Raw genomic sequence first — 21,862 nt, forward strand, 5'->3', positions numbered from 1 at the left:
AAATAAGACAAATATCCTCAGTTAGGCTTAGCAAAATGGAATAGCTTATGGTTTATAAAATGAGGGCTACTCAAAAGGAGACCAAGCCAAAAAATTATAGCTGCATCACAAGCGAAGCTAGGAAATTTGTTCATGATGACAACATATTTGCAAAATTTCTACAATCTCTCATGCATGTGCTTAACTTTGTGCGTGACTGCTCTTACTGAACTCAGTGACACTACTCATTTATAGAAAATTACTCTCATGCACAAGTGTTCTTGGGTTTGTGTCCTAATTTAACAAACAGATTGTGAAGAAAACATGATTTCCACAAATGTGCTCACTGTTAACATAAATAAAGAAGTAAAACTCAACACATATTTTCAGCAGATGTGCTTTCCAGCCTGCAGACTTCCCATTCAACCTGTTCATCATGAGTAAGGTTGGTTGAAAACACAGACGTTTTCCCCAGTATCTTTTCCTTCTTTTTTCCCCTATCAAAAATATCTTGGTAGGTAATATGCAAGAACACCTAACTGGGAGCAGGGAGTTCTGCAGTTCATGCTAAAGGTACTGGTAACACAGGTCACATCTTTATTCTCAGATCAAATTTAAATTATTATAAAGTTTTCAATATGACTAATTGAGAAAATAAATTTGAAGACAGTTTTTGCATTCTATTTTTGAATTTCAGGCTGTTTCCAGGTTCAGTCTCAGAATATTCCAATTCTGTTCTTGCCTACTGAACAACTGAAAAGAAACAAGAGGCAGAGGTGCAGTATGCAAAATAAGTGTATTAAAATGGTAAATGAAAACCTTGTCTACAGACAAACAGGTCCTGATTACACTAAATCAATTTAGCTAAGACCTTGCAAATTTTCATGGCTCCAGTGCCATATTCACTGGTAGCAGCTTTACTTACTATCTGATCACCTGTCAGTACAAGCCTCATTTAGATCAGGCATGACGACTTAATTTTATCTAATGCTTAATAACCAAAAATGTAAGATGCAATTTCTATGCTATGCAGTAAGCCAGGTAATACATTACCTAACAAAGTCTTCTGAGACAGATTTTTGGATTTTGTTTCTCACACATTTTAATGGGCAAAATGAATTTGTACTAGTTCAACACTGAGATGCATATGACGATAGCATTATCTTTTTTTTTGCTAGAGGGTGTCCTAAAACCAGACAAACAACCTTGCAGCAGCACCACAACCTTACGCTGAGGAAATCACACACAGTCCTGCAGCCATCTGCCCCAGTTTAACTAAACTGGTTTCAAATTACATCCCATTAAAATCAGCGCAGACGTGTCTTGTCAAACACAACGAATTGCAGGTCCCATTTTTGGAAGATGTATGAAGACAGCACAGAACCAAGATGTCTGCTCTATCTCTGCCTTACACATTCAAAGCTTTGAAAAGAAAAGCAGAAATCCGAGTTTCAAGCTGTGATTCACAAGCCCATCCTTTACAGGGACATGGATGACTAAACAAAGTCCAGCTTAGCAAAATACCAGAATCAGAAGCCAAATAAAGTTTTCAGCTTCACCTATGCCAGGCTCAAGGGATATTTTAGCCCTTTTGGATGAGAAGAAAAGCTCCAAAATCGGGAGGCATGTAATGCTTTTCTACTGCATAATTTGGATTCTGACCTAAGCACTGTGACTACTTGCCTTTGGACATACTGCTTAATGCCCATTGCATTCTACCTTTGCATCTCCAGACCCATTACACCTGGAAACTACCCGTTACCATGCAGGTTGAATTCACTGCTATTTTACAAAACAGAAGTAAATGTAGGCAATGTAGGCACATTTTCAAGCTGCTGTCCATAAAAATATACCCGATTATTACCATGCCTTATAGTAAGGTGCAGAGGACAGAAAAACCACACACACGGACAGCAAACTTACTGCTAATTGAGAAGTTACAACCCCAAAATCCCCAAAGAAAACATTCTTTCCCTTTCCAATCCTTTCTCCCTGCAGTCGTCCTCCTTTCTTTTTCACTTCAATTTACGTTCACGCAGATCAGAAAGCTAGTTCCTCTCCAAAAGATATTAGTGAGGGGTTGGAACGGGGACAGTATTGACAATGTAAGGGAAATCATGCAAACATTGCTGGGGTGGAAGGCAGGCAAGAAAAGAGAGGAATATGAGCTTCTGATTATATTTTTAGCTATGGGAGGGGAAAAAAATGGAAGAAAGAAAGAAAAAGACTAAACATTTTCCTTTATTTTTTTCTTCATCTTTCCCCTTTTTTGTGTGCAAACTGTTTTAAGATTTATTGCCTGATACTTTTTTTTTTTTTTTTTTTCCTGCACAGGCCACAAGAGGGAAACATGGAAAGATATAGGAGATCAGGAAATGTCTTCACTGTTCCTAAGTACTTTGAAACTCACAGAATCACAAAATCACTGAATGGTTGGGGTTGGAAGGATCCTCTGGAGGCCATCTGGTCCAAAACCCGCTCAAGCAGGGACACCTAGAGCAGCTTGCCCAGGATCACATCCAGGCAGCTTTTGAGGGAGTGCTCCCTCCTCTGTCCCAGATTTGGTCTCAGCTCATCCCTTCTTCCCCACTTGCTCCCAGAAATATGAACCTGAATTTCCTACATGCCTGGTAACTTGAAATCAACAGGCTGATGCAACTGGAGCAGGTCTGGGGGAAGAGGGCCCCAAAGTTGGCAACTCCAGCAATGTGTTGCACAGGAAGGAATTATGCTACGGCGGTTGAGCAACTCACTGATTAGTTACTGAGAAACAGGGGACTTTTGGTAAATAATGATCACTATACATTTGATTTACATCAGTCTGCCTGGACCTTGAGCTGGAGGATGGCTGAGCATCAGAAACTCCCAAATGGGTTCCCTCACAGGAGAGCTGGGGATGCAGCACAAGCACGGGCTGGCTTTTATTTTTTTTTTTTTTTCCACCGTGCCAGAGCCTACAAAGCATTAGCTGCAATTAACTCGAATTAAAACAAAAAGCAGTCCCAGCCCGTTGTCCCTCTGTCTCCCTTGCCTCCTGTAGGCTCGCATCAGCATGGCCTAGCGCACTCCCCACAGCCCTGGTGGGGCCCTGCCCGGCCTGCCCCGGCCTGGAGCCAGCAGGAGGGGCTCAGGCAATTTGAGCAATTGAGGCAATTAATGTTATGCAAACCTCTACCCGTTGACTGGTTAAGGACTTTGATTAATCAACCAATTGGTGCTCAGGGACTGACATCCCTTGTCAATATTAAGGAAAAAAAAATTTTGCAGTATTATGCAGATGAGATCCCCACAGCCAAAAGGACAGACTAAGATGGAAAGAGCCGCGTTATGCCTCAGTAACTGCACAACATCCTTTGCTTTCACTGAAGCAATTCATTCCAGCAGAATATTAAAATGAGAACTTTTTCTTTTGACTACTCAGTTTTCAAGCTGTGGCAAACAAATAAAATAAATAAGAGCTGCCGCCAATGTGTCTCACTTCTGGAGTAAGAACACATAAGCCTTTTAACTGTGTTAGAGATTAAATGCCGTTGTTTTAAATATCCATGGAAAGTTTAGCTACACTCTGAGGATGAATGAAAGACTAGCAGGCCACATCACTCTCTCACAAGGATTTACCAATCCTATCTTTTATCAATGTGATAAACAAGGGCTGCAAGCAGAGAGAGAGACAGATGAGGCCACTAACGCTCCCTCCACAATGCAGCAGTGTTTTCAAAGAAAGGGAAAAAAAAATCCATGTTATTTTTCCTTACTATACAAATATAACATTTAGAGAAATACCCCTTTCCTTTAAAGAGAAATATAACCCCAAAGAAGCCATATCTCTCACCACAAACTAAAACAAGATAAAAAGCCTTCCCCAAGCGATGAAGCTTTGTGAAGCATGTTATGCTTGGAGGTGAGCACGTATTACAGGAGCGGTATGTCCCTGCCACTATATGGGAAACCAGCCATGCCTCGCACAAGACCCCACGGCCATGTACCCTCCTCACAACGCACATTGCTTAGCCTTGGCCCCGCTCCCCACATGGGGCTGTGTTGTATCTGGCACCAGAGCTCTTCACCATCTTTTCCTCTGCAGCTCAGAGGTGCTCATTTCACCTGAACCTTTTCATCCCAGCTTCCCAAACTCTGATGTGCCATACATGCTTCCCATCCCCAGTGTGGCTGCGAAGCTTCTCACTTTAAAAGGCAAGTGTCCTACTGTTCAAAATGTGCCTGTTTGCAGACAAGATGAGCCTAACCAGAAAAATAAATGTAAGCACCCTGCAAACTGCTCACCTTTCATCATCCAACCTAGTTTACAGTCAAGTTTCTGTCTTCAGGAAAGGTTCACATCCTAAGGCTGCAGGACTGGTGGGGACTGTGGTGCCTGGACTCATGCAGTGTGGCCCAAACTCTCCCTCTTTCATTTAATTCTTCCTGGGGCTTGTCACCAGATGTTAAAAAACACTGCTTTTCCACCTTGGGATGCTAAAATCCCATTTATTCTTGTGTCCAACCCCAAACTGACCAGCTATCAATATCAGCCCTACTTTCAAGAGGGAGAGCTGAAAGTCATTCATGTGAAGATCACCATCCCTTCAGAACTACATTTTCCTCTTATGCCTCCAATATTTCAGATAGGAGTAGAAGGGGTCGAGCAGCAGAAAGCCACACACCACCCACACACACGTCCAGCAGGTTTGGACATCCCACATTCACCGCAGCAAGGCAATCAGCAAAGTGCTGCAGAGCCCCCTGTGCCACACGGGCTTTATAGTCCCTGTCCTACCACAATGGGGACACCAGAGGGGAATGGCACACCAGTCAATCCCGTCATGTCCTGCCAAAGCGCACAATAACCCCCAGGTGAGAAGGGGGCTTGGAGGAGGCAGTAGCACAGCTCCTCTCCTTTTCCCAGACCCCATGCACTAAACACCACTAATTAATGGGTGCAAAGCCAAGCCAAGCTGCTGCTTTTTTTTTGGGGGGGGGGGGGGGGGGGAAGGGGGCTCTAGGGGGCTCTGGAGACTGCTGCATGTGCCAGCTACAAGAGCATCATTCTCAAGGCATGCAAACGTGCAAGTGCAGTCTCAAGGTACAGTGAAAAGCCTGCTCCTGGCTGTCCTCACTGAGTTTCATTTTTCCCTAGATCTTCTGTTTGACAGCCCAGGGAGGGAGACACCTCCAAAGCACAGCTTGCACTTGCACTGCAGCCCCACAGAAATGGGGGTGAATTCATCCCAGCGGCCCCATCACTCTGAAATCCAGACTTAGACTCACACTGCAGACTGAGATCTTTCTGGGTCCTGGCATGTGCCAGTCTGCATGCATACAGAGTGCCACAAAATGGGTTGCCAAGGAAGAAAAAAAGGAAATGAACCCAATTAAAGCTCCTCTCCAGACAGCCGCAGGGCTTTTTGCAGATCCCTTTGCTCCCACCCCAGCCTGTTTCCCCATCTTCATAGCCCAAATACTGCAGCTGCTCTGTCACGTTAGCTTCAGGGACGCTAAGTGCAAGCCCATGTCATTAAGCCATTCTGGCTGGGGGTGTGCATGACGGACACTCCAAAACTGGCCAAAAACACAGCTAGAAAGGCTTAAAAGTGTGAATACTGCAAACCAACAGAAGGTTAAAACCAAGGTTTTGACTCAGTCCCAGCATCAGAGCATTTCCAGCATTCAGCAGCAGGCGTCTTGCTGTAAGGCTCTGGAATTCAGCAGTCAGGAGCAGTTGTACTGGGGAAACAGCCAGAAACTTTGTCACTGCCTTTTAGCAAGAACTGAGTCAGTCACTCAGCTCCCAAGGTCTGTGCCAAGGAGGCAGAAGAAGTTTATAATGCAGAGGCTTTGAAACACGCTACACGAACATCATTTGAAATGTATAAAACCCAGTGGAGGGCGTGCTGCAACTCAAAGTTGCCGTTTGCTTTGCTGGACCCTCCTAGCCACTCCTGAAAGAAAGGACGATGCTCAAATGGGATTTTCGCTCCCATCTTGAGATAATCTTTGGAAGCACTGCATGAAAAGCTGAAAGAACAGTTTCTGCTGGTGCAAGAAGAGGCTGAGCCTTCTTTACGTAGGACATTAGTAACGCATTCTTTAAAGACACATAGGGAGGGGCTGGCAGGTTTTGGCTATGTTATTTTTCCCCCAGAGGAATTGAAACCTTCTGTAATCTCAGTAGGACTGGAAACTAAGTCTGTTTGGGTTATTCAGGAATCCCATATACCAATTCTTTTTATTCAACCTAAGTTATTTCTCCTTGGAGCAGCTTGCTCTAGAAGTTAAGCACAGATTATTAGTTCAAACCGTTCCTTTCCCATCTTCCAAAATTATTCTGGGAACACATATGAATATAACTTTGTATGTGGATCTGTGAGAGATTCTGAAGGCCTCTCTTTAAAGAGGCACTCAATATTTATATTAACAGATCATATACTTTTTCTGGTCTTTAATAAATTGAGACTTCATCATATTAATATTGATGCAGATCAATATTACAGCTCATTTTAGAAGCATGGTCATGTCTTTCTGAACATTTTAGACACAGTTTCAAATCACACCCAATTAGTATTTCCCCCACGCTAGTTCATCTCTGCATAATGGCCAGTGCCCAGATCTTCAGGTGATATATGTCACTTTTCTCCTTTAAAGATCTGGGTTGAACTTGTCTCCCCTTAACATAAAAATAGTTACACTCTTTATGGAAAAAAGTCATTTATGTGGAACCATTTATATGAAACCAGATCATTTATATGGAAACATTTATATGCCATTCCAAAAATTTTCCAGTGTTTGCTCAGTACTTTGAAAACTAGTTGTATTGTAGCATCAGTCTCATCTTCAATTTATTACATTATTTCTAGACTGGATTCTGTGCAAGCCACTGGGCTTAAATGAAACATTCTCTCTCAATAGATTTACATTCAATCTCTCTTCATATTGTTTTATTATTTAACATTTACTTTTTTTAGTACTGCAGCTCATGAGAACTTTCCAGAACATCTGAAATAGACATTCTCTTGAAAGTTGATTTGTTATGCATTCGCCTGGATTTATTCACCAAAAAAAAATGAATTTAAAGATAATATTTTTTCCAGTTTTTCATTTTTCTCCCATTTATTCCTTAGAGTTTTTGTGGCATACTTTTGCATATATGTGAAAGATGCCTGGCTTTCAAACAGAGAATTTACTACTGAATTTATAATTCAAGTGTCTAACTACAGATCTAACACCTAAAATCTGCAAAAGCAACACTTGGAGAAGTTCTCTCTTCACTGACCTATCCAAGCATGACAGAAGGCTCCTAACTTAGTATCACAGTTAGATAGGATGAATATGGGCTAGTGGCGTGAGAGTTAAAAGAAAGTCACCCTAATTCCACCACCTCCCAGCACCAGAAAGCAATGGCAGGAAGCCCAGTGAGCTTGGGAGGGAGGCACGGGGACTGGGATCCTTCCAGTGTACATCCATATAGTGCCTCTGAATCAATGAAGGTACGCTGATTTAAATTAAGTGATAGTAGCTCTGTTTTCAAGGATTGTCATATTATAATTTCTTTTATAAAAAGAAGAAGCAAACAAGCTAACAAAAGAACATACAGCAATGGTCCAGGCCATAGAGTCTTTCCAAACTGCTAACAATATCTTTTGAGCCATTATCGCAGTAACACGAGGTGAACAGAATGAATCAAGTGCAGCTGCCAGGGTTCCCTTTGACTTTTTACTGGCTTATTTACTTCCCTTTGTGTGGGCACATTTTTAACAGTGCAGACAGCTAAATCAATGGCCAGTTAACTATTGATCTCTGGCTAGTTTCACTTTCTTGTCGAGCAGCACACCAAAAGGCTTACAAGACTGTTCAAAGAGCCTAAAATTTACATGGATTTTATTAGTGCCCTAAGTGCTGATAATCCAATAGATACAGAGAAGGAAACTGGTAAAAGCGATGCCAGCCGCCTTGCCATGAGTCTTTCCAATGCTCTAGGCAGCAGGCCCTGCGTGAAGCACCAGCTTCAACCGAGACCATGTCTGAACACCAAGATTTCACAGGAAAAGTACTGCAGAGCAGAAGACACTGGGGTATTCAGAGGTTTCTTTTGTCTTAGGGACCTTCAAAAGAACATGGCTATTGTCTGATGGCCCTTCCAAGGCTTCAGTATGTCAAGATTTAACATCCTGAGATATTAAATTTCTCTTCAACCCTGCTACGTCTACTTCATGGTAGTCACTGTGCCTTTTTAGATAGAGTGCTGACTACATTTCATAAATTAGCCTTCTTCTGTACCCAACCCTAACCAACTCTTACACTACAATGGTTCAAAATTTATTAGTCACTTGGCTTTTCCACAGCACTGCAGGATATTAGGCCTTAGCATCATTACGCAACTATTGTACAGCAATAATTAAGCCCAATCCATGAAGCATTATAAGTATATCTAAAACTAAAACTGCAGCATGCATTTTCTGCATAAGCTTGATTGTCAACAGGTCAGGTCAACATCCTGTCGGCAATGACAAGGATGCTTTCTGAAAAGACATTGGTTGTGCACATGAAGCATTTCTAAGTGCTATTCAGAAGAAAGCAATTTCACAACGATTTTCGGAAGCATTTCGTTCTTATTTGCATAAGTAAATTTGAGCACATCTGAGCTTTACAATGACCCAAAGAAAAGAATTTCTTCCACAAGGCCCATTATATGGGATCATTTAATCAGAAAAGAGAGACGTGACTCAGGCACCCAGGCTTGCTGTACCATCACTGAAAAGCTTTGTGTAGTTACTTCTCGAACAAGGCACAGGTTAACATTTGTTCTACCAAATTTTGTCAAAAAAATTACAAACAAGCAAATTTCTAAAAACCATGACCTATGAAGAGAAAAATAACACAAGTATTGGAGGAAATTGTTTGTCACAAATACCTGTATCAGCTCTACAGCGAAGTATTACTTAGAAGTACAGTTTTAATTAAAAACATGAACTTTAAAAGAAGTTCACAGTTTATATATGCTCAGGATTTCTTCTCACTGTGCAAACTATCAGAGTGCTGCACGGTGCTGTGTAAGCTGGCCTCAGCTTTCTCTTAATTAAGTTTGCTCATGGACAGCACAGCATTTGCTAAAGCTAAATATTACTGGAACCGAATTGTTATTGGTCTGTCCACCATAGAGCTGCTGCAGAACTTTCCATCATGCATTTTATCTGCCAATGGTGATTTGATTTGCCCTTCATCTTGGGTCGCAAATACAGACTCTAGTCACTACGGTCTCTGCCTTCAGAGCACTGCATAAGATACATAGTACCTTCTTTTATTTGCACAAAATATGATCCTAACCAGAACTATCACAGACTGATATAAAAACCCATTTCTCACACTTCTGCCATTATGAGGTGAGATTTTTATAGCTCCCTACCTTTTAGTTTTCCTAGAAACAAATTTCCGCACTTTCCAACTCACACAGTGCGCTGCGGCCAAAAAGGCAGCTCAGCCTCTGCTAAAACCATTGTGTCACTCATGCTCTGAAGGTGCTCAGTTGCCTCCCCATTGTCTTTCATACCGTTTTAATGACGACTTTGCTATTTATATTGCTGTTAAGTAAGATTCAATTAATTATCTCATATTACCTGAAGCCTGTCTGTAACAAATTTGGAAAATGCTACATAATCTCCTAGCCATGAACCCTAAAATTAGAAACTCACTGATGACCTCTGGCAGAAAAAGGCTGATTTGCCTGATGAGCTGCAATCTATGTTTAACACCTTACCTATTTATTTTGATTTGTCACTGACTTGGTCCTAGTGAACTTAAGACATGGTGTCCTATTGCAAACTTTGACAATATCGCATTAAGTATGTTTATTTGCCTTATACTATGCTGGGTAAATGACACTCTGATTGATGTATATTTTCCAGGATTCTCTTACCGATAGTTAGACAGGAGTCAAGTCCTTTGCCCCTGCACAGACGATGAATCTTGCAATTTAACTCCTACTGTTCAGAATTGTGTTTTACATAATACTCTCCAAGAGCAAGGGTGCATTTGTATGTGTGTGTGTGTGTATACTTACACAAACAGAGAAAGACGAGGTCACAAGAGAGATTGTTTGGTTTTCAGAGGACATAGCACACAATCAGGCAACAGTATAAACCTTCCATTATCAACAAACAAGGAAGGAAATCTAGTCTTAGCTAAAATGCCATATGCACTAAATCAGTAAAATTAAACTTGAGATTAACTTAAAGTTCTTTTAAAAAGATCTTAGATGTATGTACAAAACACATCCACTACCATGGATAATTGCAATGATTTGGTATTATGAATGATACTATCCACACAAATAGTAACTGCTTGGTAGCTCTACTCACTTCTCTTCCTTAAGAAAGATCTGCAATGCCAGTGATGCTAATTAGTCGAAATGCATTTTTATATAGAAATATTCAGTGCAAAAAAGTCCAATCATAGTTATATTTAAAAAGAAAAATTGCAATGATTTTTGATCGACTTAAAATCATAACATTTCCGAACACTGAAATAAACACAGAAATCAGACATCATAAATCTCTTTCATGAACTCTACAGTCCTCCTTTGCATAAGCTGAAGTCTGTAAAATTATGATAGCAGATCCTGAAAAGCAGGATTTATATAAAAAGCAATGGGGAGTCTTTAGCGAATAACTGAAATTATTACAGAATTTCTAGAAGACCTCACTCTTTCAGTATATATTTGTCACTGTGGCAACTCTCAAGCCATGGTCTGGTAACTTCTAGAGCTGGCGGGGCTGAGCTATTTTCTTAGCACACAGTTTCAAGCAGAATGTCTTTGTTCTTATGACACTAACACTGGATCAAAAGGATTACAAATGGTAGTGGAAATAAATGTTTTTCTCCCTAATCTCTCTCAAGACACAGTAGTACCACTTCCTCAGTGCAGACATCTGACACTACAGAGGACAACTCTGGGCTCCTCAAACTGAAGATTTAAAGTAGTCAGATAAACCTATGGATAATTCCTGCCTGTGCAGTTTGAGGAGATTGTGGTGTGTTGAAGCTGATGTTACCTACTGCTCATCAAGCTCAAAAACGGGAGCAGAGAGACTTTTTTTATCACTGGAGTGTGGAGAAAGGCAGGGCTTTGCTGTCTGATCTTCCAGTGGCCATAGGATGTCATAATGAAGCAGCAGAGGCACAAATTACAGATGTTTTCATGCACGTGTAACTAGTACTTGGCCAGGGTGGCTTTAGGACTCTCTGTCCACAGTTTCTAGCAGCTGTTCTCCCTAAGGACACAAGTATTTGTTCTGTCACGGTTTGATCCTTTCCTAATTGAAATCTAAATGTACATTGATCTTACGTGGCAGTATCAGGATCTGTGCTTGAAAAATATTTCCAAAACTATATTCAGAAAGATTAATAAAGATTTAAAAAAAAAAAAAAAAAAGCAGACGTCCCTCCTCTTCTGATGTTTTTCATGCCTGGTTGCAGTCCCACACAAGGTTAAATTATTGTTCGTATTGCATCTATTTGTACATCAATGGGAATTTACGTGTTTCTCTTCAGAAGCTTCTCTAGGCTGGGACTAACTCAGGAAACTCAGATTTCTTCATGTAAAAATTCAAAGGCTTAGCATTTAACTGTCTACACTTGCACTAGAAAAAAGACTAGCTACTATTAATGGTAGTAAATTATCAGCACTGGGAAAGCATTAGAAGCTTTAAGAGGACTTTTTGGGACAGTATAATGCTTTTTAATATTTGACCTATTGACCCAAAGGCGAATTCAAGCAGCACACAGATCCCATGTGATTGCTTGTGAAGAAAACCGAACGCTTTCTTTTGTCATGTTTTACGTTACTTCCTATAAACCATAAATGAAGTCAGAATTTTCTTGTCTGGGAATTCCTGTTGGGATAAAGGTTGAGGTCTACTTAGCCTGAGTCCATAGAGACTGCTACAGAACAGTTATTCATCTTGATGCACACGCCAGAAATGGAAACCTACTAGTCCTTGAGGATACATCAATTTTCAGGGAGTCTGGACTCTTTTAACTACTACAGGAACTAAGGAAAAGATCTACATAGACATTGCTTAAGAAAAACAAAATCCACCATAAAGCACAGCCTTGACAGTTTTATTTTGAGAAATCTGTATTTAACACAGACAAAAATACCGTTCCCTTTTAAGATTGGGCTCAACTCACAAAACACATACTGCAAAAATACTTACACTTTTCATAAGTGAATTGGATATAAAAGGCAAATCCATGTCATGCTTCAAATGTGACAAGGCTCAGAAGCACAACAGACCCAGCAGTGTCGCATTTTCCCTGCGTGTGGAATTCCTGGCACTGAGTCAGCAAGTCCCGGAGGAGGGTGAGCAAAAAAAGGCCTCGAAACGTTCATTTTCCACCCTCACAACTGACAATGAGGAAATACTATTAGCGAGCGAAGAAAGTGAAACTTTGTTTTATTAAAAAATGAAGAAAATATTAAAATAGAACAAAAAGGCAGTGTTAAATTGTCGCTGCTGAACCACCTTGCAGAGAAGCAGCTGAGATGTCTGTGCTCTCCTCAGCTCCCATCAGAGCAAGCCCTGCTCCATGGGATCAGACTGCCCTGGTAAATGAGGTTGAGAATAGGAACCAGCAGCAGAAAAGGAAGGAAAAGGGGTTAACAGTGGGGCTAAAGCCCTGCATTTCTGCCAAATCAAGCAGACAAGGTCCCACGCTTTCCAGGCCGTGGTCTCTCTAGTGGTGGGACGGTGCCAGCACCACCGACGTCCACTGCCCCCACGGTGTGGAAAAGCAGAACCTAGACAGCAGGTGGCCTGCAAGGAGGGCCAGGATGTGTGGGACCACCTCCTTCCCTGCTCAGGCCTCAGCTAGCCTGGGGCTGCGTCCAGCTCCCTGGGCGCAGCAGAGGCTGCAACTAATGAAGGAGAAAGGCACGGCACTGACATCAGGTGGGACATCACCCGGAGTGGCCACCAGACGAGCAGGAGAGTGGGAGACACTGCATCAGTCTCCAGATGGAGAGCAAAACAGCCACCAGGCAGCTGTCGTTCCTCATCGACCTCTTGGGAGATGGAGGTGACTAAAATATCAAGGTTTCCCTTCCCTGACACACAAAACCCAGCGCCACTGAGGAAGAAAGCATCATTTAGGAATACCTCATGCTTTGTGTAGACAGAAAATTAGGATCTGAAAGACACAATGCATCAGCTAGAGGTTTGCAAGCTGCTAGGGGAGAGTAGCAGCGCTCCTACAACTCTACAGTATTGGGAGAAAGACAAGGATAGAGAGACAGTAAGAGAAACATGATTCTTCTCTTGCCAGTTGATGGAAGAAGAGAGGAGAGGGAATATTACTGTGCTTTGTCATCTGCAAGGAATATAATCTGTGCACGAGGCGCAAGGCAGCTAACCTGAGTCTGTGAATTCACTCCCTTCCTGAAACCAGGGGCAGTGTGAGTTTTTCAAGTGAGTTTTCCTACAAACCTGTCATCAGTTCCTTCCACCTCTCCTATCAGCCAGAAGAGTATGGTTTTCTGAGCTCTGAATACTGACTCAAGTTTTCCAAGCCAAGCAATGTTTCAAGGTGCCCATCAACATACAAAAGACAAAGTCAATAATTTTCTGCAGAAGGAAAAAATTAGAAAAGGTATAGCAAGGTGGACAGCATGGCCAGTTCTATCTGGCTAGTAGGGATCAAGACAGATATAAACAAAATTTTGTAGAGCCATGAGGAGCTGTAACATGGTCCCACCACAAAAAGAAAAAAATAATTCCCTTATGCTCAGGAAACTGATGTGAAAGGGCACTTATGTTCTTGTGGCAGAAGTGAGGAACATCAGGAAAGCTGACAAGCAAAGATGTCTGGCATCTGAAACGAAGTAATGCAATTGCCTGCAGCCGGTGAAATGCAGCAAAACTGAGCTGCCTGGACAGGAGGCCTGCAAGACAGAGCAGTTCACCAGGCAGCAGGGACAAGCTCAGATGCATTGCTGCACAAAAGGTGCCTTCCTGCTAAAGCTCATGCGCTTTAGTTCCTTTGTAACCAAAAGACTAAGAGACAAACTGTACGGGAATGATACAAGATGATATAAGAGACCAGTATAGTTGAGACTGAAAGATACTACGAGTTGAAATTCAAGACAGAGCACAATGCTTGATCTTGTACTTGTGACCGGTCCTTGTGGGAATGGGGAAAGGGAAAAGTAAACGTCCCAAGCCCTTCAACTCTATTTTTCCTTCTGTTTCAAGAAACCTTGACTTAGCCACCCTGCCTAGGACACAACTGGCTGCGTGTCATCAATTTGCTGTGTTGTGCAAAACCATCTATGAGAAAATGCCCTAGTGTTCCAATACTGAGCTCTTTGTGGCTTGTGCTTATCTGTTCTTCTTATGTCTATATGGTACATCAGCTGTGGCTAATACATATATGTGTATGTGCGTGCCCGTGTGTGTGTGTATGTACACAGGAGTGATGTGTTTAAGTACATAAGTACAGCTCTATACTACATATGCAACAACAAATTATATTATGCATGTAAAAGTACATTCCAGTTTAAAAGCATGCTTTCAATTTTGAAAATCTGGGTAAACAGATGTCTATGTGTAAAGACATACAAGCCTACACCAGACTTCCAAAAAAGGAGGCACATTTTCAATTATGCGTACATATGTGTGAGTGACTGTGTATACAAAGGAGGAATCCCCATACATAGCCACTTAATGTGCTTTGCTGGTGGTATGTTTGTGTGGGATTAAATATATCTGTATGTAATCATATTTTATATATATTTGTGTATTTGTATAAACCATTCATATAAAAAATGATGGCTACATCAATCCAACAAATGAAGGTTGTTATTATTTTCTTTCTCACTTATAAATCATAAGCAGCTCTAACAAGTTATTGCAGTAATAAAACTGTGAGACAAGATACGTAGGCATTTCTTGAATCCCAGACCAGAAAGGAATTACAAAGAAGTCTACGAATCTTTCTGGGTAGAGTGGATAGCTGGCAACTAAAGGCAAAGGGGAATCTGCTGCAGGGCATAGAGGGAATGGTGCTGTTCTAGGGTCCACCTATTCCTAGGATGCTGAAAGCTGGACCTGGCTCTTGCACTGGTCCTTAAATGACATGAGTTGTTTTGCTCTGTCTTTAGAATATTTTCATAATAAAAGAGACACAGTTAGAGAAAGGAACTTGAGCTTCTGTACACTTTATGGTTCTGGATTACCTTTCCCAGGTGCTGTATTCACAACCTGTTTTCAAACCAATTTTAGTGAAAAGCAAAGCTGAAGACTTACAGTTGAACATTTTAAACTACCATCTATTTAATACTGCACCTACATGGCAATGAACTAGAATGAGAGAGAGACCCTTTCTCGTGTAAATTAAGAGTGTTTTTTATCAGAGAGGGATTTCTCCTTCCAGTGCTTATCCTTGCTGATACTAATACCAGCAGTTGATGACAAACAGAAATTCACTGAATACTCAGGAAACAACTTCAACCATTTTTTGAAACTGTATTTTAAATACAGTTGTTTCTAAAGGGGGCAGGACCAAAAAGATCTGTTTACAACACCTTTAAATGGATGCCTATAACATTCCAGAGTTTGCTTGTCAAGTTCTCATCATGACTGTAGCAAGTCCTGGTGGTAAAGCACACATATTTGTGGATGTGCGCACATTTTTCACAAGCCATGTAAACACTTTAAACCTAGGTTGCTATCCTGAGAAATTTCTGTTCAGCTCGAGTTTGCTTGACAGACCAAGCTAATGTTACATGCCTTCTGCAGGTCACTTGCCAAAAAAAAAAAAAAAATCAAAACAAAACAAAACCTTTGTGTTCCAAGTATGCAAGTTGGTCATATCTCCACAAAATCCCTTGTGAACTCCTAGGCTCCCTGAAGAGAAAAATAAATATCCACTAGATCCCACTGAGTAACGTCTCGGTCTGATGTTGACTCAGTTGTGGATCTGCAGCTCAGTGACTGTCGCAGACAGATGCACATCCAGCAGCCCCAGAATCGCATCTGACATTCAGGGGCTTCCCAGCCTTACCCCACCATGGAGGGAGGGGATGATGCTGGCTTGCTGAGAAAAGCATCAACAGCCCCTGTATATCGTTTGCTTTTAAGGAATAGTTTCCAGTTATGTGACCTTATTTTTATGGATCAATCAACCTGCTACACTGCCTTTAACAGTTGTTTTTTGTTTCTTTTTGCTGTATTGCACTGTTTCCAAAGATCAAGTAATTCCCAAAGAAAGAGAAAAGTTAAAGGGTAGAGAGCCATTTGCATTTACTCTGCTATTTATTTTAAGATCTAAAATAATAATATTAAAGAGTTCAAAACAGTAAAGTGTGGGGAAAATATTTTGAGTGATCCGACACAATCAGAAGGTCATGCAGTGAAAAAGGAAGAAAAAACAAAATCTACAACCAGCTTCTGTCACTTCAGATATATGTACAAAATCATTTTGCACTGTCCCAGCATTGTTGAGCTCCCTGATAGTAAAAATTTTCACTACCTTTCAGTTCTGCTAATCCTGCCACCCATTCTATAAGTTCTAAAATTACCATTAAGAAAAAAGAAATACTATTCAGAGACGAAGCACACTTGAAACTAAGGCCCTGACTACTTTGGGACAATTAAAGCGCAGCCTGGGTATATTAATCACAGTCTTCTGGCCCAATTCCAGGTTGGGCAATTACAATCTGCCTACCTAAAAATCTCCCTGGAGTTTCAAATGCAAGAGTTATTTGTGATTTCCTTCCTATAAAAAGTGTTGTTAGCACAGCCAGTAAAGACTAGTTTCATTCAAATGATGGGTGAATAACCCACATTGACTATAGAAAATGTGTAAAAGCACTTTGGGATCCTTCAGGAAGAAGGACACTTACTACATGGTCATTTTACAGTGCTTTTATTATTATAAGAGGAAGTACTCCTATCTAGATGTTTCTTCACATGCATCTTAGAAACAAAGTAGTTCAGAGTTTGGACTTGTTTTTCTAAAAAGTATATGAAGTTAGGTTATTTTTTCTGTAAATTTAAGATGATAGATTTGAAATGCAAGCACTGTATCACTGAGACAGTTCAGGAAAACATAACACAACTTCTTCTACTTTGAAAACTATTCAGATCATTTTTGTGAGCCAAAAAAGATTAATGATTTATTATGGGGCTCATTAATCAAAAATTGTGTGTGCATGTTTTTTTAAAGGACCAATTCCACTGTTCAAGTCAATTAGGTCCTCTAAAGCTATTACATTGGGAAGGAGCTGCAATATTACCAAGACTTCCTGCAATATTGTTGAGACTTCCCCGAGTGTATTTAGTGTATAAAATAAATGCTATTATTCAGGAGATACTGAATTGCTAAGCTTCTTAAATTTGTACAATTGGGAACTTGAAGTACATTAAAATGCTGAAACTCATTAAGAGCCCTTTTCACAGCTGCAAAATCGTTGGCATTCACAGCACCGCTCAGAACAATAAAACACTCCCCACACCTTTGAACAGGGCAACTTCCGTTCCTCCAGCTCCGCTTTAATGAATCACTGAGGCAGAACTGGTATCTAACCTCTCCGTCAACCTCCTCCATTGAAAGGGAGAAACAAAAAGCCACAACAATGCTAATATTCTGAGCAGAAAAGAAAAATGCACGAGCGTACTGTACAAACCCTCCCCCAACACAAAAATCTTAGCAATGGCTGATACTTTGGCAGAATATGATTTAATTTTCTCCATCAATAACAAACAAAACACCTTCAGAGGCAAAAAGAATAGCCACGCTTTCTTCCAGAACACCCACCGAATCATACCCAAGTAGCCTTTGCTTCCTTGGGTATCATTTTTCTGGGACTAAAAGCACAGGACTCAGCAGTTTAGCAGATGCTAAGCTGAGATGATTCTGGCTGTATTTTGCCACTCTGTGTGCTGCAAACGTGCTCCTGCCCTGTTCAGTGAGGGGCTGGATTTTGCATCTGCAAAGCGTCACCACGGCAAACAGCCTGAGGTCCCAGCAAAACTGTGGATGCCCCTTAGATGCTTCCTACACATTCTCCGGCAGGTGTGGGAGCTGGTCCTGGCGGTCAGAAGACAGCAACTTTCCAATCTTCAGCAAAACTGCCTCTTTCTCCACCTGCATCAGGATTTCCAGTCCCCAACCTTGCTCAGCTAGGAGGCAGCCACTTCGCATACTCAGCGATTGCAAAGAGCACATAAAAACGACCCTTCTCTTTGATCTGGCAGCAGCATGATCTGTCTCCTCCTGCCAGGAGGGTCACAACTGTGCCTGTGGTACCTACAGGTCTCACCGAGCCCAGGGCAAAGAAGCCCAAGTTTTATCTGCAACTGAGTGTCTCAGCCTGGTTTCTCCATCTGAAGGATTTGTTTCGAAGTAAATTTCCACTGGGCCACCTACTATGCTTCCTTTGGTATTTGAAAAACAGAGGAAAAAAATCCAGTAACTGACCAAAAATTAAGTATGAGTAAGTACTATGGGAATACTGACTCCTCTAGAGGTTTCACAAGATTCATCGTAAGCTTGATGCTGGACAAACCTGAAAGAAACAGTCCTGGGACTATTATTTAGCTTGTGAAGTCTATGTGCCAACTGTATCTGTTTATTCCAAACTATTCCCTGAAGCAATGAGTGGATTGTCTCCCCAAGGGGGGGAAATTGTTCCTTTTTCCTGCTCTGAAAGTTTTTAGGAGGATTTCTAAAATCAATGTATGAGAGTGCAGTGCCAAACTGGTGAAGATGATTATGGCTTTCAGAAACGAATTTGAAAGATTCAGTGGGAGATACTGACATTCAAGGTTACAGAATTAATTATGGAAAAAGGGGTGGGGTTCTGGGTGGGTGTTCCCAACTACATCAAATAAACTGCAAGAAAGCAACATTATGAGGGAAGTCTGGAGTATGACAAAAACAAGGCATGTGGTTAAAGCAAAAGATGCTTTGATAGCGCACAAACTGAGGCGGTTTTAACTGCAAACCAAAAGCATAGCTTTCAGTGAGTTCTGCTGAAGCCCTATGGATCTTGACAAAACAGAATGATTGCTCTTGAAACCCAAATCTTTTGACGCGTGACCCTGTTTCTGACTTCATATTTTCAGTTGATAATGCCCAACTCGTTCACAGTGAGAAGATCAGGAAGAGCTGCTGGCTGACCAACACGGGCACACAAACCCCGCTGTTCCTCAGCCACCTCCTGGCCAGACACAGGCCTGGGAGCATCTACCACTGGTGTATGGTCAACAGCAGCAAGGCAGAAGGAGGCGTCCACCTTCCTGTCAAGCACTGCAAGCAACATAGCAGCTGCAAATTCCAACTTTTTCCTAGATAAAACAGCCCAGTACGGAACGGGCTGCACCAGTTTCAGCCGGCTAGTTGGCTGAGGTTTGGAAATCACCATCACTTGCATGCAGACAAGAAGAAGAAGAAGGGAGCCCTCCAAGTTTTTCGGCATGTAATGTTGTTAGAAGATTTTGCCATCTATTTAGAAAATAAAAGTCCCCAGAAAAAAAGAAACATTTTCAACAGCATTTCTTCCTTTAAGTGTTTTGGGTTTCCTTCTTGAAACTATCTTACTCCTTCTATCATATCATTTCAGGGCTTTCCTCCTCCTATAATTTAAAGTGCTTGAACTTTTGCTATCTTGTATTTTGTGAACACTTCAAAACAGGATGATAGTTTTCTAGTACAATCTTAAAAACAGTCTGTATTTATTTAAGCCAGGCTTTTGTTCTCTTGGAAAATAACACAGCCAGGCTTATGTGTAAGCAGTACACATAAGTACACACTTCTGCTGTGTGATCATGTACATCTTCACGTATGGTAATCGTATTCATTTTAGAGAATGGTTCAGTATTTTTACAGAAAAAAAGAAGAAGAAAAAAAGAAAAAAGGGACCCTTCTGGAGAAAAGATTTAGCTTGCAGAGATTTTCTTAGGATTCATTTAAAAATACCAGTTATAATTCTCGGTTTTGCACCACAAATCATTACACTATAAATATCCTTGTATAACTGCAGTTGAATAATACAGGGCATTTGGAGCTGAAGGTACATGGCTGCACTTAAAGCTAATTGCTAATGGCTGATGGGCACACAAACACATAGGTATGTGCACAGACGTCTGCGTGTGCATGTGATGGAGGTTCTGATGTGCAGCATGCACATGACTTTGTATAGCTCAGCCTGGCTCTTCAAGAAAACGGTAAGATGAGACTTCTTTGATTTTAAACACAGGGCCTTCAAGCATAAAATAGTTTCTATTTTTCAAACTGACTTTTAAGAACAGTTTGAATTATTCACTTTATTCATTAATTATGCTTTGGCCGTTAATGGGGACTGTGGCTTCCAAAAAGAAAAAAAGAAAATCTGAATATTTCCAGGCGTCCAGACAGCACACTGGAAAGAAAAGTGTTTCCTAAAATTTAAGGCTCACAACAGAGATATGCATAGTTCTTCATGGTATTTTGGGATATCTGGCTAGACTGAATATTGGTGTAGAAGGGCAGGCACACCTGGCCACGCAGGAGATGACAGCCCATTCACCTCCTGTGCTTGCACTGGGACACAGCGGCAGAAAGAAAGGAGAGCTAGGATTTGGCTCCTCATCACATACAGCTGTGGTCCAATATATGCAAGAGACATATAGGAGCCATTTTAACTTAAGCTACTGTCGTGACAGATCACAATTCTCTTAATCCAAACCTGCTTGGCTTTAGCACCTGCACCAGGTGCAAAAGTTCATGTAAACAGGCAAAGAAGACTGAGCGGACTGCAGAACCCTGCCTAAGAACTGTGCCTGATTTTGAAAGCTTTTTCTTTGCACTGACTATGAGTAAGCTTTTTGAGACAGAAATGGGTGAAAGAAGTCATTTTTAAGGGATGGCCTAAATTTAACTTTGCTATCTGAAGTGAGCTCAAGAATTTCTGGCTGAGAGTTTGGGTTATGTTTGCTTTCACTTAGTAAGTTCTAGGTTTATCCTAGAAGCCACTTGCAGCAGCTGAAAAGTGGTACCATCTCTTCAGGCCTCATCCTTGTGCAGGTTTCAGTAGTATTTCCTGCAATCCCATGTGGTTTTGTGCATCTGGCCTTTTCTTGCCAGATGATGTTAAAGAGACAGGTGCAAGGCCCATAGTGGGGCAAAAAAAACCAGTTCATTTTCATGAGCAACCTGTGATGTGCAGACATGAAAAGTACGTGCAACACCAGAACCCGTATTTCTAAAATTAGAACGGTTGAGTTGAAAGAGACCTACAAACATCATCAAGTCCAACTGCCTGACAACTTCAGGGCCAACCAGTAATAAATGTGTTATTAAGGGCATTATCCAGCCGCTCCTTGAACACTGACAGGCATGAGGCATCAACCACCTCACTAGGTAGCCTGTTAAAGCGTTTGACCACCCTCATAGTAAAGTAATTTTTCCTCAAGTCCAGTCTGAACCTTCCCTGGTGCAGCTTTGAGATAGGCCTCATGGCCTATCCTTGGCGACCAGGGAGCAGAGACCAGCGTCCCACTCTCTGCTTCCTCTCCTCAGGAAGCTGCGGAGAGCCACGAGGTCGCCTCTTGGCCTCCTCTTCTCCAAACTGGACAACCCAAGTGCCCTCAGCCTCTCCTCACAGGACATGCCTGCCACCCCTTTTACTAGCTTTGTTGCCCTCCTCAGCATGTATTCAAGCACGTTGACATCCTTTTTATATTGTGGAGCCCAGAATCGCATACAATATACAAGGTGAGGCCACAGCAATGCTAAATACAGTGGGAGAATCACCTCTCCTGATCAGCTGGTTGTGCTGCGTTTCATGCACCCCAAAACGCAGTTTGCCCTCCTGGCTGCCAGGGCACCCTGCGGGTTCACGTTGAGCCTG

General features: G+C 41.6%; 1 protein-coding gene and 1 long non-coding RNA gene across 22 annotated transcripts in view; one reads left to right on the forward strand and one right to left on the reverse strand.

Moving 5' to 3' along the window:
* Nucleotides 1–21,862, reverse strand: part of RBMS3 (RNA binding motif single stranded interacting protein 3) — a gene marked incomplete at its 3' end in the record, with an annotated part of 701,513 nt that overhangs the window by 152,910 nt on the left and 526,741 nt on the right. The window lies entirely within an intron of this gene.
* LOC310893784 overlaps nucleotides 1–21,862 on the forward strand; it is a 38,842-nt gene continuing 16,980 nt past the window's right edge. Inside the window, exon 1 of the long non-coding RNA XR_014579283.1 lies at nucleotides 1–21,862. This exon is cut by the window's right edge and continues 9,437 nt beyond it. This is a non-coding gene — a long non-coding RNA (uncharacterized lncRNA).

The sequence above is a fragment of the Anser anser genome, assembly GCF_964211835.1.
Source record: "Anser anser genome assembly, chromosome: 2".
Classification (NCBI taxonomy): Eukaryota; Metazoa; Chordata; class Aves; order Anseriformes; family Anatidae; genus Anser; species Anser anser.